This window comes from Odontomachus brunneus, unplaced genomic scaffold (assembly GCF_010583005.1).
Source record: "Odontomachus brunneus isolate Ranch 3 - 2012 unplaced genomic scaffold, Obru_v1 Obru_scaffold_160, whole genome shotgun sequence".
NCBI classification, from domain to species: domain Eukaryota; kingdom Metazoa; phylum Arthropoda; class Insecta; order Hymenoptera; family Formicidae; genus Odontomachus; species Odontomachus brunneus.
Window position 1 is genome coordinate 561,280 of NW_022639610.1, and position 13,422 is coordinate 574,701.

Consider the following 13,422-nt stretch of genomic DNA (forward strand, 5'->3'; position numbering starts at 1 on the left):
TATATATATATATATATATATATATATATATATATATATATATATATATATATATATATATACATAATTGAGTTAATTCCTATTGTAACATTAATATGTCTCTTTATTAACTTGTCTCTGTATTTGAAAATAATACTCTTTTCATCATGGAACAGTAAATGGAATATTTACTGCAACGTTTTCTTTTCACATGTGTAACAACGCGACTTTTTACAGAAAGCTCATTTAATTATCATGATTAAACATTCGCGCTTTCCACCATTAATTTATTTTCCGTGTAAAAGGGGATCAAAGTAAGCTTGTAGTAACATCGACCAGTTTTAATTTCAGTAGCGTAAACATTTCGGTCAACGTAAAAAACATATTTCACGTACAAGATTAAAGTTGTATGAAAAATGGAAGCTCTTGTGTTACGTAAAACTTACTTAATCCGACATAAAATTAGCACCAACGTCTCATTGAAATTTCTTAAGTATAATATATTTTATTTCCTTATAAAAGAAAATTTGTATTACAATCGTAAAATAGAAAATATAGCTGAAAATATTTATTCAGATGTTCAGGTGTTATTTACAACAATGTGAAACGTATAAATCGAAGAATATACGTTTTTTATGTACAAGGAACTCTATTCTTCGAAAGAAGAAGTGTGTAGAAACCGACACGCAATTGTGAAATTAAAGTGAAAAAGTAAGAAACGCACGAGTTCAGACCGATCGTTTGCGCTTCTCGGTTCGCCGAATGAATTTCAAGCCTAAGTTTAAGTCATTACGATGATAAACGATCTTTCGGTCGGTGAGTTAATATCGATCCGCGACGAGCCACTAACGCAGTCGCTGTCAAACGTACCGGATCGCGCAGTTACACCTCGACGGTTACGAAGTCGTAGTCTACAGGATATTGTGGTTTAGATAAAGGATTTCTCGATCGCCACTGTGCGTGGTCGGGCAACGAGGGGTTGATTCTGTCCTGGAGATAAGTGGTGGTGGATCGCATAGGGGCGCACGACGCGTTCGTTCTCGCGCGGGTGAAGCACACGCCAGTAGCATCGCGGTGTCGAACCGGCGCGGTTCCTCTCTTCTTCCGATCTCATTGCTCTCTACTTTTGTTCTATTTTCAACTTTCGCTACTACCGAACTACGAGCATCGGTCCGTAAGTACGCGTTGGATGATGTTTAAAGTTGTGGATCGAACGTGGATCGAACGTGAATTAGAGCCGATATACTCGCTGTGGATTCGGCGTTATCAATGCGGGAGAGGAATGCATCTTGTAGATGAATCATCGCGTTTTTCATTGTCATGTGAAAAAAGGGAAAAAAAAGAAGAATGTGAGAGTTACTTTGATGTGCCAGCAGCGTCGACATTTGAATTCATTGAAATTATATCGGGTTTGAAGACTGTTTCTGCGCGAGCTCGTTCCTATACACGTGAACCGCGAGATTCTGTCGAGGAGTTTTACGGAGGAGAAAAATCGACAGCTTACTCCTCGGGGTAAACTTCGCGAGAAGCAGGAAAAATGTGGTGCAACCGACCAGCGTTATTCATCTCGAGTGTCGATAACGTGTCGATTAACCCGTGAAAGTGATATTAAAACTGGATCATGACAAGATTTTTTTTTGTTTTAACAGATTTTTTTGTTAAGTATGTAGAAGCATATAGTTTAAAGAATATCTTTTTTCTCAAATCAAAGTAATATTCCGATATATTTATTGATTTGTTTATTTATTGACATATATATTATTTTTCATATATATGATAAAAAAATTTCATATAAATCAACGTGAGTATTTGATTATTTTCCAGTTTATTTGTCATCAAAAATCTTCGTAGAAATTTTAGAAATTCTAACTTCTACCGTTAAAATAAATTTATGCGCGTTTGTTTATTATTCACGTCACACTTATTTGCGCCGCATCTCCACTATCCTCATCTATGCATGGATATAAATGATTCAATATATTTAAACGATAGTTCTCTGTGCGCATGAGATATAGAATTTTCCGGGGTTTTGCGCGCGTCTCCTTTTATCCACGAAAAATTTAGTCAATTCGATGCTTACTTCTGCTTAGCCATGATTTGACCGACTGCTATTATTTATGTATATGTTTTTGTATTTAATATTGGATATTTTTGCAAAATCTTACAATCTTCTTCTAAAAATTTATTTAAATGAAGAATAATTGTTACTATCTGCTACTAATACGAAAGGAATCACGTCACGAAAAATTCGGTCCTTAAAATCGTAAAGTTTAAAAATCAATTGCGCCTTGACATATTTCTACAGTAAAAGTAGATATGAATTAATTTTAACGATTTATAGATTAAAGAAGATGCGACGTTTAGAAGACGAAGATGCGATTCAAAGATTGAATTTTATATATTTACGTGCCATAACGTAGAGGTGACTAAACTTTTATTCTTTTCTTTATTATTAATTGTTATTGCCGTTGAATTTTTCTTTTGCGACAAAGGATGTCGCAAAAAAAAAGTATAGAAATACGTATTCTATAGCAGACCGTCGAATCTAAAAGTTTCCATTGAAAGTATACATTTACTATTATTGATACTATCTACCTCTTTTAGGATTATAGCATACTCTTGTTATATCTATTAAAATTTCCGTAGAATAGAATAAAACATATTTTTCTTTCAATGATATGTATATTTCTGATATCGAGTCTTCTATTGTATCTTTTTACAAGATGTAAAAAGTACAAAGTATAAATCTTGGTAGACACGAAGTATATATAAAAAGGTCAATCCTAAAATATTTAATATTACTCGAAAATTCCGAAATATAATTAGTAAGTATAGTTTTTGAAATAATATTGTTCTTGGCCTATCAATGATAGAGAATGATACAATGTAGTAAAAGTTTATTAACGGGAAAAGTTTATTAACTTCATGCTAACCTTCTGTGAGCATGAAGTATTCAATTCTGCATATCTGACACGACAGCTTTGACACGATGCTGCGCTATAATAAAATGACTTTGATGATATATGGAATAAAGTTATTTCTTGTAAATACATATTCAAATATTTTTCCATTTACATCTCGTGGAACATATCGTTGTCCTGAATGTACGCGTAGTCGTGACACGTGCATTCAAATGCCATCATATCAATGTTCGGCAAAAATGTCAAACATTATATTGAATAAAACTTGCCCTATCACCCGTATCTATAAATTGAACAGTTACTTTCGTTCTCCACGTTATTATTTCGTACTGTTATACAAATCTCATATATAACTGAAGAGGCTTTTAACGTCAATGCACTACATTCCATTACAGTTGATCACTTCTTTACTTACTCTTTGCAATTATTTTGGTGCAGTTCGAAGCAAGACAAAATAGAAGAATCTAACTTTACTGGTAGATTTCACATTACTAAGAGAAAGTACATTATTTGTCTTTTAAATTTAACACGATATTTTACATCGATAATTCTCTCGCATATAGAAAATCATTGAGTAAACAATAAGTTATTAATAATTACACACCGCTAAAGTCGATATTATAACATTGAATATAGTTTCATACATTAAAATACCATTATAACATTGAATATAGTTTCATACATTAAAATACAATATAATACACGATTATACTACATAATTCATAAATTACATAATTTATAAGCCACATGTGTAACTATTACATAAATAAAGCAACTATGCCAGCTATTTTCTTAATTAGATACTCATTGTATAAATGCGCGGTAGTTACCACACATGTCGACCTGAACATTGAACTGCGCATAGACCGGCATAATAGCCTTAATATTTATTAGATATACAGACCGGCATAATAGCTTTAATATTTATTAGGCGTAGGGACTCCCCGATCAAACATATCGCGCCTATACACTCATGCACTACGACCACCGATTGTTCAACGAAAAAGATACGAACATTATAGCTTTTTCCTTCACGTGATTTTAAACTCTACGTTATAAATTTCACGGTTTTTTAATAATATTTGTATCATGGTATTTATTGAACAATTAACAGTCACGATACACGAATATACTGACGCAATACGAGTGACTAAAAAGTTCCAGTTACTTCATTAGACCATTATACTAGTCCGCGTACAGCTGCCTGACACCAACGCGAACGCGTCACCTCTATTGATCGATATTCGATTGCGCTTCTTTTGGCCTTTCGTACAAATGCAATCTTAGTATACTATTGCTCAAAGCAAATCGCATTGAATATGCAATTGAAAGAATTTCTTTGTGTGACTTATACAGGATATAGGGAGAGGAAGAGAGAGAGAGAGCTATCTTTACGAGAAAAACTTTTTTTCAATTCTATTTCATTCTAACCAGAGTGAGAATTTTTGTGTTTGCGCGCTATTTCGGATAGCAAGTTGTAGGAGTATTTCGACAAAAAGTGAAATAGAAATAATAAATATAGACAGGAGTATGCGAGTGAAAGCGCAACAAACATCGATGTCATGCAACGAGATTAAAAATAATCGTACGAAGAGGGATATTTGAAACCGATATGATTATTTCCGATTAAGACTTTTCGTCGACGCTTATCTCATTTATCCAAGGTTTACACTCGAAAAGTACTCGGTATTTTAATTGATATTTAAATTCCTCGTTGCTCTTAGTTTGCGCTTCATATCCTGGAAAGATGAGAAATTGAGATGTAACACTATCAAAACGAAATCTCCCTGTAATTGTCGTCGTCTCTTTCATGACGCTTTGCTAATAAACATCCATTCGTTGCATCATCCGCTTTGATGGTATTGCAATGGAAGGATTGAAGAAAATAGATCGGTAGAAATGTCTCGTTAAAATACTGTCGATGACAACCTTTCTCTTCTCCCACTTCTCTCTCTTTTTCTTCTCGAGATGGTGTCCCGCAATTTTATTTCTACTCTCTCATAACCAATATAACGGGCTGCTTTGCAGTAAACAGATATATCAAGTACGAATCAAATTGAGAAACTTTCTAATTAAAATATTTCATCTTCTTTTTCGTACGTTCACGTTTGATGTAAGCTCCTGAAGTTTACATTTGTTGAGCTTCTACTGTGATCGAATGTCCCGTGTATCGATTCTATTACAAAGCTTCGCGCTTAAGTATACATTTGAACGAATCTCGTCGATGTTAGGCAACGCAAGCTTTCGCGAAGTTTATTTGTATCATCGAATTTCAATTTCGAGATGCTTGACGAAAATAGATTCCGGAATTCTTCCAGCCAGATGGTAGGGTCGTGTATTCAACTTGTTCACCATACTGTTCATGCCGACGTTCGGCTGATAACGGTTCAATAAATAACTTCTTTAACTAGTTTAAACTACCCGGTAATTACTCGTGTTATTGCAACGTGTCAAGGGGATGAAATTAGAGGGAGTGGATGGAGTGTCAAGGTTTCATGGAAGACTATATTTTCCGCAAGAGTAATAGAGAATAACTGTACTAAATTTACTATACTATACTTATAACTATATTAAATTTAGTCCAGATTTAGCCAAAAGGTTTAGGGGTTAATAAGGAATATACGGACAAATATTCTGTTATATGTCAAAACATATATACGTGAGAAAAATACACGTATGCAATCGTGCCTGTAAAATGCGCGCATATTGCCAATATCAGATTGACCAAAGAATCGAGAAAAAAACATATATACGCGTTGCAATTTTGAACTTCCAGTTTTTGTATAACTTCCAGTTCCGCGGAGTCAGTTGAAATCTGGCACAACCGTAAATATATTATCGCAAATTGCCAAACGTTTGCTTGGTAGATTAGGAGTTATCGTAAGTCGACTCTTAGGGGACTTTCCGAGTAAAACGGAGAATATTGTGCGCTTTCCTACGTTCCGTAATACTAATATACACTTTTCCCGCCTAGTTCTACTAAACCGCCCTGAAAAATTTCGTGACACTTTCTTAAACCGTTCGTTTTTCTTACAAATGCTATCATTTCTTACATTCCTTGATTAAAGATAGCAAGAAGTCTATCGAACAAACACTTAGCACATGATGTTCTGCATAAACTAGGTCAAGGTCTCAGGTTCGCAATCTACGTTAATTGAAGATTATAATAGGGACACAGAGTAAGTTGATACATCTGCGATAAAGACACTATTCTCATTATTCCAGTTCGTCTCTCGTTTCTACCCGACCATTCGCCGGGTAGGATAATTATCTCTGTACATAATACACAAAGAAGAACATATTTCTGTCGCAGATAGCAAGTTGTGCTAATCTCGCCTCAGTATTATACAGATAAGAAAATGCCGACTTTCAATATTAATTTCTTTTTACCTTTCGTCTGATGTAATTTTGCATTTACGGGATAAACGACAAGACTATCACGGTTCCTATTAGGAAGGACAATCAATTTTATGATTTAAAACGCGTTACAACGACGTTAGCCTAGTTTCGTCACGACAAAAGCTTACCTGGAAACAAGGTTACGTACATGACGACGTTAATGTAATTTTTACCTCGTAATACGTAACCTCTTGTCTCGGGAAAAAAATTTATGGCAGAAATTTCGTTATTCATTATGGCTTCTATTCTTTTCACTAACCGTGTCAGCTTTTCCAGGCGAAAAATGTTATTTCTTATCGCTGTCAATATATATTTTGACAACATGATCTCTTATACATGGGATGTTTCGTAGTAGTCCCGCGAATCTGAAGTCTATGAAAATCGATATTTAATTTCAAATCAACTATATGGCAATTGCATTAATGTTTCACGATTAAGTTTATACAAATTGAACATACGCGAAATTATTTTTTTGTAAAATTTCAATGTTCTTTCAATCACGAGATTTAGCAGCGCAATGATAAAATACGACGACTTGTGTCTTCGGAGCTTCTTTTGAATCTCTCTTGCAGCCACGCTTCGCGATGCAATCAATCCGATTGTCTCCTGTACGCCAGAGCATCCGCGCGCAAATATTACCATGTTAATTTTACTGAAAATCGTCAAAGATGAAGCAAAATATCACGTATGCAAGGCATGCAGATCCAAGCAATTAAGTAACGCTCTCATAAACAGTCACATTGAGTACAGCAAAATATATCTCGCAACTTCCGTGCTATGTCATAACGGAGAAATTAATATAATAATAAAATATTAAAGTTTCCAACAAATAATAACGTACCATCGAGTGTTTGTCGATGCGAGGTAGAGTTCAAATTGCGGGGGCTACTATAAAGCATCCCACGGATAAGGGATTCACAGATAATTTCTTAAGATATTGCTATTTAACTGCATTTTTAGATCTACACTTAGGCTTCAATACTGTGCAACTATATTTTTATTATGTGATACCGTGATGTATTCAGTTATAACGAGTGCGCAAGTTACGAATTATTATTTATTCTCAAAGAAATAAAAGACATAGTAATGACAATTATACAAGTTTTATTTGTAAAATTAAAAAAAATATATATAGTTTAATAAATTATTTTTATAGTTTATTGCAATTAAAATTTTAAATGTATTAACTATAAAATAGTAAACTATAAATTATTAAACTATATACATTATACGAGTAAATTGTTAAAATCATACCGGTCTCCCCTAAATCGTACCTCATCAATTTCTTTATTATTACTGAATACAAATAACAGCTAACGATAAAAATGAGAAATAAATGAGTAATGAGAAATACAAACAAAAAATTTACAGACTATATCCTTGTGTTTGATACGAATATTTAAAAAAATTAGATAATATTAATGAGGTAATTTAGGAAACCGATATATGTATATACGATTTCGACAGATCTCTCCTAATTATACAGGGACTAAAACACCTCCATAAGTACAACTAAATTTTCTGTCATCTAGAAACCAAATGAAAAGTATGGTTGTAGAAACAAAAAAAATTGTATTCAAGGTGTCTACTCAGCTAATTGCTCTTACAAGTAAACCTACCCAAAAGGTACACTCCGATTTCTTTCTAATTTGGCATAAATATAGAAGTATAACAAATGTTTAGGTTTAGATCATATTTTTTCATTTTAAGCCACTTTGAATTTCACGGGCAGTTTATAACTTTTTAATATTCTTACTTCTATTATCAACAAGTATAACAAAAATGCATAAGAAATAAAATTGCATATAAAATATACTTAAATAATTTTAACAAAATCAGCATAGCTGAGGCACGAACCATTCTAAATTTCTTTAGCCGAGATTCCAATCGAAATATTTCAAATCCGTACTAAATTAGTCAAAAATGGCTCGAATCTCGGCTAAACCGAGAATTTAATTGTATAAATAACTTTTTTCAACTTTTTACATGTTTTGTTTAAATATTTTATTTATATAAATAATTTTACTTCATACATTTGACTTCATATTCATAATCAGCAAACCAAAAACGCTTACATCTTGTATTCAATTTTATTTCTTATACATTTTTGTTGCACTTATTGATGATAGGAGTGAGAATATTAAAAAGCTATAAACTGCCGGTGAAACTCAAAGTGGGCCAAAATGAAAAAATATAACCTAAATATTTTTTGGCTTTTACATTTGTGTCAAATTAGAAATAAATCAGAGTATAACTTTTGGGTAGGTTTACTTATACAAATAATTTCTCGGTTTGGCCGAAATTCGAACCATTTTTGACTAATTTAGCACAGATTTGAAAAATCTCGGTTGGAATCTCGGCTAAAGAAATTTAGAATGGTTCTCGTGTCTCAGCTATGCCGATTTTGTTAAAATTTTAATTAAAATTATCGAATCTCTTTCTCTCTCTCTCTCTCTCTCTCTCTCTCTCTCTCTCTCTCTCTCTCTTGGCTTGGCTGAGATTCGAACCATTTTTGATTAATTTAGAACAGATTTAAAATATTTCGGTTAGAATCTCGGCTAAAGAAATATAGAATGGATTCCCGTGAAACTCAAAGTGGGCCAAACTGAAAACATATGACCTAAATATTTTTTATATTTCTATATTTGTACCAAATTAGAAAGAAGTCGGAATGTACCTTTTAAATACTTGTCAGTTACTTCTCAGCCGAGTTTCAATTAACTAAATATTCAGACAAATGTTTTCAATCAGTAACAGAGATATTATTTTTCAGCGAGTTTTTCGTTCCATTACTATTCGGTTATACAAACTGACATTTTTTTACGTGTACATATGAGACTCGAAAAGTTGTCATCTAGACACACACACACACACACACATACACCCACACCCACACCCACACCCAACCCACACACACACACACACACACACAAAATATGTGTATGTGTGAGTGAGTGAGTGAGTGAATGAGTGAGTGAGTGAGTGAGTGAGTGAGTGAGTGAGTGAGTGTGTGTGTGTGTGTGTGTGTGTGTGTGTGTGTGTGTGTGTGTGTGTATATATAATTGCCATCACCAATCACTTCTATCTGAGTGTAAAGCTCACGTAATTTACTAAAATAATCACGTGTTTGCAAACATAGCATTGCTTTACATAGTAACATATATTTGCTAATACATCTGAAAACCGCGAGAGGTCATACGAAATTGTTGACTACCTAAATAATAATGACTTTAATGATATACCTTCGTTTACAAAAATTGATTGTATTCACATAAAGTATACCGCGATCAAACTGAACGTTTAGTTATTTCCAATACACCCACATCTAGCCTGCAGCGTTTATCGTGTATTTTTTTCTTTTCTCTTTATGATATCCTGAAATCGAATTTACGCCACTCGGCTTGAGCGAAAAATCACGCAACGCAATCCACGGCAGATTCCTACGTAACAATGACGCGGAATATCAAGCTACATGTTATACGTGTTGAAATGTAAATTAATAATTAGGGAAAGTGAAGCGTTATTCCAAAACATGAAACAATTTAGAGTATTTATGGGTGAATCGTAACGTTAACGAACGGAACGCACGTCGAATGCAAATGATATATGATTAATCGGGTGGGTCGAGTATGCTTGGGCGTATGTTGAGTAGCATAATACACATTTACGTGTAACAAAACAAAACGATCATTTATTCACGTAAATATGCATTAACGTTAAAAAATATTCAGCGTCGTACGTGAAAACCGATTAAACGCCGCGCTTTTAACGTGTATGCGTATGCCTATCTGTGTATGTTTGATTATCAAATAGCGGGAATGATTTCTGCCTCAATAAATCTCAAAACGATTGCCACGCACTGCTTTGGGAATCCTCTAGCTTTTTTTGCTCATTAATATTCTGCGCGGAGTGCAGCCATTGCGTAGCTTCGGCTGGCATAACGAGGCATTTGCGTTCCTCGAATATTTACCAAAAGATCACAAGAGCGCGTCGAACAAATTCGCACGCGTAAATCTCGCGAGAGCGATTCCAATTTAATGTGAAAACCTACGCCCACGCGTGTTCACATCAAATCGGAAAGTTGCCTTCCTACACGCGCCTCTTCTACTCGCATTTTGCCCATTGTTACGAAACTTAACGTCATGATCCAATGGTAATGTGCCGCCACCGCGTGATGTAATTTTAATCGTTAGCATCGGTCAGCACGTTAAACGAGCGCAAAAGTTCGTAGGTTACTGCGATTATTGGTTACTATCGTGATGGAGTGCAATTGGAGTGCCGAACAAAAAGGAGCATCCGTCGAAATTGGACGGGAGCGAGATGTGGGACGAAAACGAATGTTGACAGCACATATAGAAACTCGTAGTTAAAGCGTGCACGTGCGTCCATGAAAAAGTAAATATTCGAAATTTTGATCTTACTTTCAGCTTCACCATTCTTTACACCGTTCACCTCTTTCGACATTCTGATAATACAATTTATTTTGGCGCTAAAGAAAGTGAAAAGGAAAATTTCTGACATCGCCAAAGTCAGAATAGAAGAAAATTGTATTATTAGAGTTAAATTAACTTTGCTAACTTAATTCTTACTGTATTGTAAAATTCAAGATTTAACATAGGGCCAAAATTTCGACTTGGATATATTGCGCTGTTTATTATTCACGTGAAACTTTCCACACGGGCTTTGCATTTCCAGTTTTAATTTGCACATCCAGCCATTTCTCTTTGCATTTTTTACGTGCCGGATACACGTATCTTTGATGGAAAATGGCGGTATATAACGTAAACAGGTCCTGCCATGCGGAAAGTCGCAAGCCGTATGACGACGAGAACGCCGGCGTCGTCGAGATTAATGACGACAATAAGGGTAACGAGGATCATAATGGTGAGGCTGTAGGATATATCGATACGAGATCTAATGAGAGCCAGTAAATGGCGTCAGGTTCCTCGTTGAGTTGGCGGTTTATCGTCAGCATCGATCTCCCACCCGAAAGATGACGTTACGGACCAAAACAACTAAGAATAAAAATAAGATAGACGCAAATGAACGTTGCAAAGAGGCCCTGGCTCGAGCTAATTAAGACGCGACAGAGTATTGCCTCAAAATAGATTTTGATCTTCTTCATAATTTTTTATTCACTGTTCATTATTTTATTTGTTATCTAATTTTTATTGTCCATTTTTCCCCTTATAGTACAAAAATTCAGCTTTGTTCTACTATTACACAACGCAACCGTGTTATTTAAGTCGGAAAAGCAGCGCTGCTTGCGCGTAAATTCATTAAGAATGCGTGTTTACGCGTTCCACGTACTCCTACGTATTCCTACGTTTTTGCTTCAGAAGCCGACAGGTCGATTCTCTTATGAGATCTCATAATTATGTTCGCTCGTATTTCCGGTAGTTACACCGTCGACCTCGGCTTCGCTTCTAATCGCCGTGACGTCCACGACGCAGACAAGGAACACTTTGTCTCAATTATGAATCCTAATACCTTAATTCCCGGACGCGCACCTCCATGCGACGTTAGTTAAGTAGCGCGAATCTCGGTAGGGCTGGTAAAATGCATCCTGGGATTAGCAGGCCTTGAGGAAATGAATGCGAAGTCACTGTCATTAGAAGTTAATTAAGTTATTCCGAATACGTATGACAGTTTGTCGCTAAGTGAAATTCGTTGATGGGCGCGACACGTGAAATGCATCCGAATGTGCGTTAAGAGAAACTGGAATACTTTGTCGACATATTGTTCTTCTCTCTCTGTGATAGAGCATACAATATCGCGTGTCAATGTCAAGAGAGACGATACTAAGGCTGTCATCGGATACTACCCTGTTGACGAAGCGCTTACACAGCCACATCGGTCGCAATTTCTAACATTATCGGTAGTTCGTACCGCCGAACTCCGCGGAACGTGTTCCCAAGTTCTTGTTACATCAAGTACAAATAGCTTCTCCGCAGTTAATCCGTATCCTTTCTCCGCGACTCGCAAATCGAATATGGAGATCGTATCGGCACTCGTGACGTTTTCAGTTCACCGTGTAACGAAGTTACCATACTTTACAATGTTGCGAAGACGTTACGTTCATACATCGCGTCGAATATAGCCGGTAGGTCACGGATGCTCCATATATGTCACCCTGCTCGACTTGCCGCCGATATCAGCGCTCGACATCCGCGCAATCTACTACGTAAACAATAACTCGCCCCCACTTTACGTTTCTTTTATCGATTTGTGTTAGTATACGTCTCCTCTTGCAGAGTCGGGCGAAGAAGAACCGATGCGATCGCGACCATCAATTTCTATCGAACAAATCAATGATGCGAAATTTGCTTTTCTCGGAGTGTATTCGCGAAAATGCGATTCGCCTGCTGTCGATTATGGTCCGCGGCAAAACTCATCGTTTCCGGGCGTTGTATCGTATATAACAAACAATATCTATTGACAGTATATATATGTACATATAAAATAGAATGTCTGTCTGTTCCCTATAAACTTCTAAATCCTTTAAAATCCTTTTAAATCCTTCTAAATCCTTCGACCTGATCTGGACCAAATTTTGCATAATTATGCTTTAGAACTTTGCGAAAAATATAGACTATCATGAGACCTGAACACCTCCCCCTTCATCTCTTCCTGTCTTTATCCTCTTGACATTTTATAATAACCCGGACTACGTTGAATAGATTCAGTTAAGGGGGGAAATCCAATTAGAACGAGGAAAAATAAGCTATTTTCAAGAATTTTTTTGTAGGAGAAAGAATTTTTCTATATTTTTCAAACTTAAACATTTATTTATATATGTTTTGGACTGTCCATACGTATTTTTTTTTTCCAAAAATATTTAAAAATGGCGGACATATGAAGCATCCCATTTGGCAGGTACGCGTGCGAGTTGCTCAGCTGCTGGACAAATGGCGTCCGTGATATTGATCCTATAACAGGCAGCGAAAAAATTCTTATTATTTATACCCATAATTCGTAATTGAACCTAAAAAAATTGAAAAAAGTCAAAAATTTTGAATATGAAACGCTTATGAAAATAAATTTCCATTTTTTGACGTTTTCTCTGCACAATTTTTGCAATAAATAAGTGATTTTTTATTATAATTTTCACAAACATTTAGGT

The 13,422-nt window shown here is 35.3% G+C and overlaps 2 protein-coding genes across 16 annotated transcripts in view; one reads left to right on the plus strand and one right to left on the minus strand.

Annotated features, from left to right (window-relative positions):
- The window catches only part of LOC116850916 (neuropeptide CCHamide-1 receptor-like), a 244,077-nt gene that overhangs the window by 50,247 nt on the left and 180,408 nt on the right, over nucleotides 1–13,422 (minus strand). The gene's annotated exons all lie outside the window — the stretch shown is intronic.
- Nucleotides 1–13,422, plus strand: part of LOC116850915 (neuropeptide CCHamide-1 receptor-like) — a 57,901-nt gene that overhangs the window by 15,167 nt on the left and 29,312 nt on the right. Inside the window, exon 1 of one of the 3 annotated variants that reach the window (XM_032829747.1) lies at nucleotides 719–1,153. The exons of the other annotated variants lie outside the window; for them this stretch is intronic. The gene's annotated coding sequence lies outside the window, so the exon portion shown is untranslated. Of the gene's footprint in view, nucleotides 1–718; nucleotides 1,154–13,422 lie in introns of those variants that run through there. 3 annotated transcript variants of the gene reach the window in all.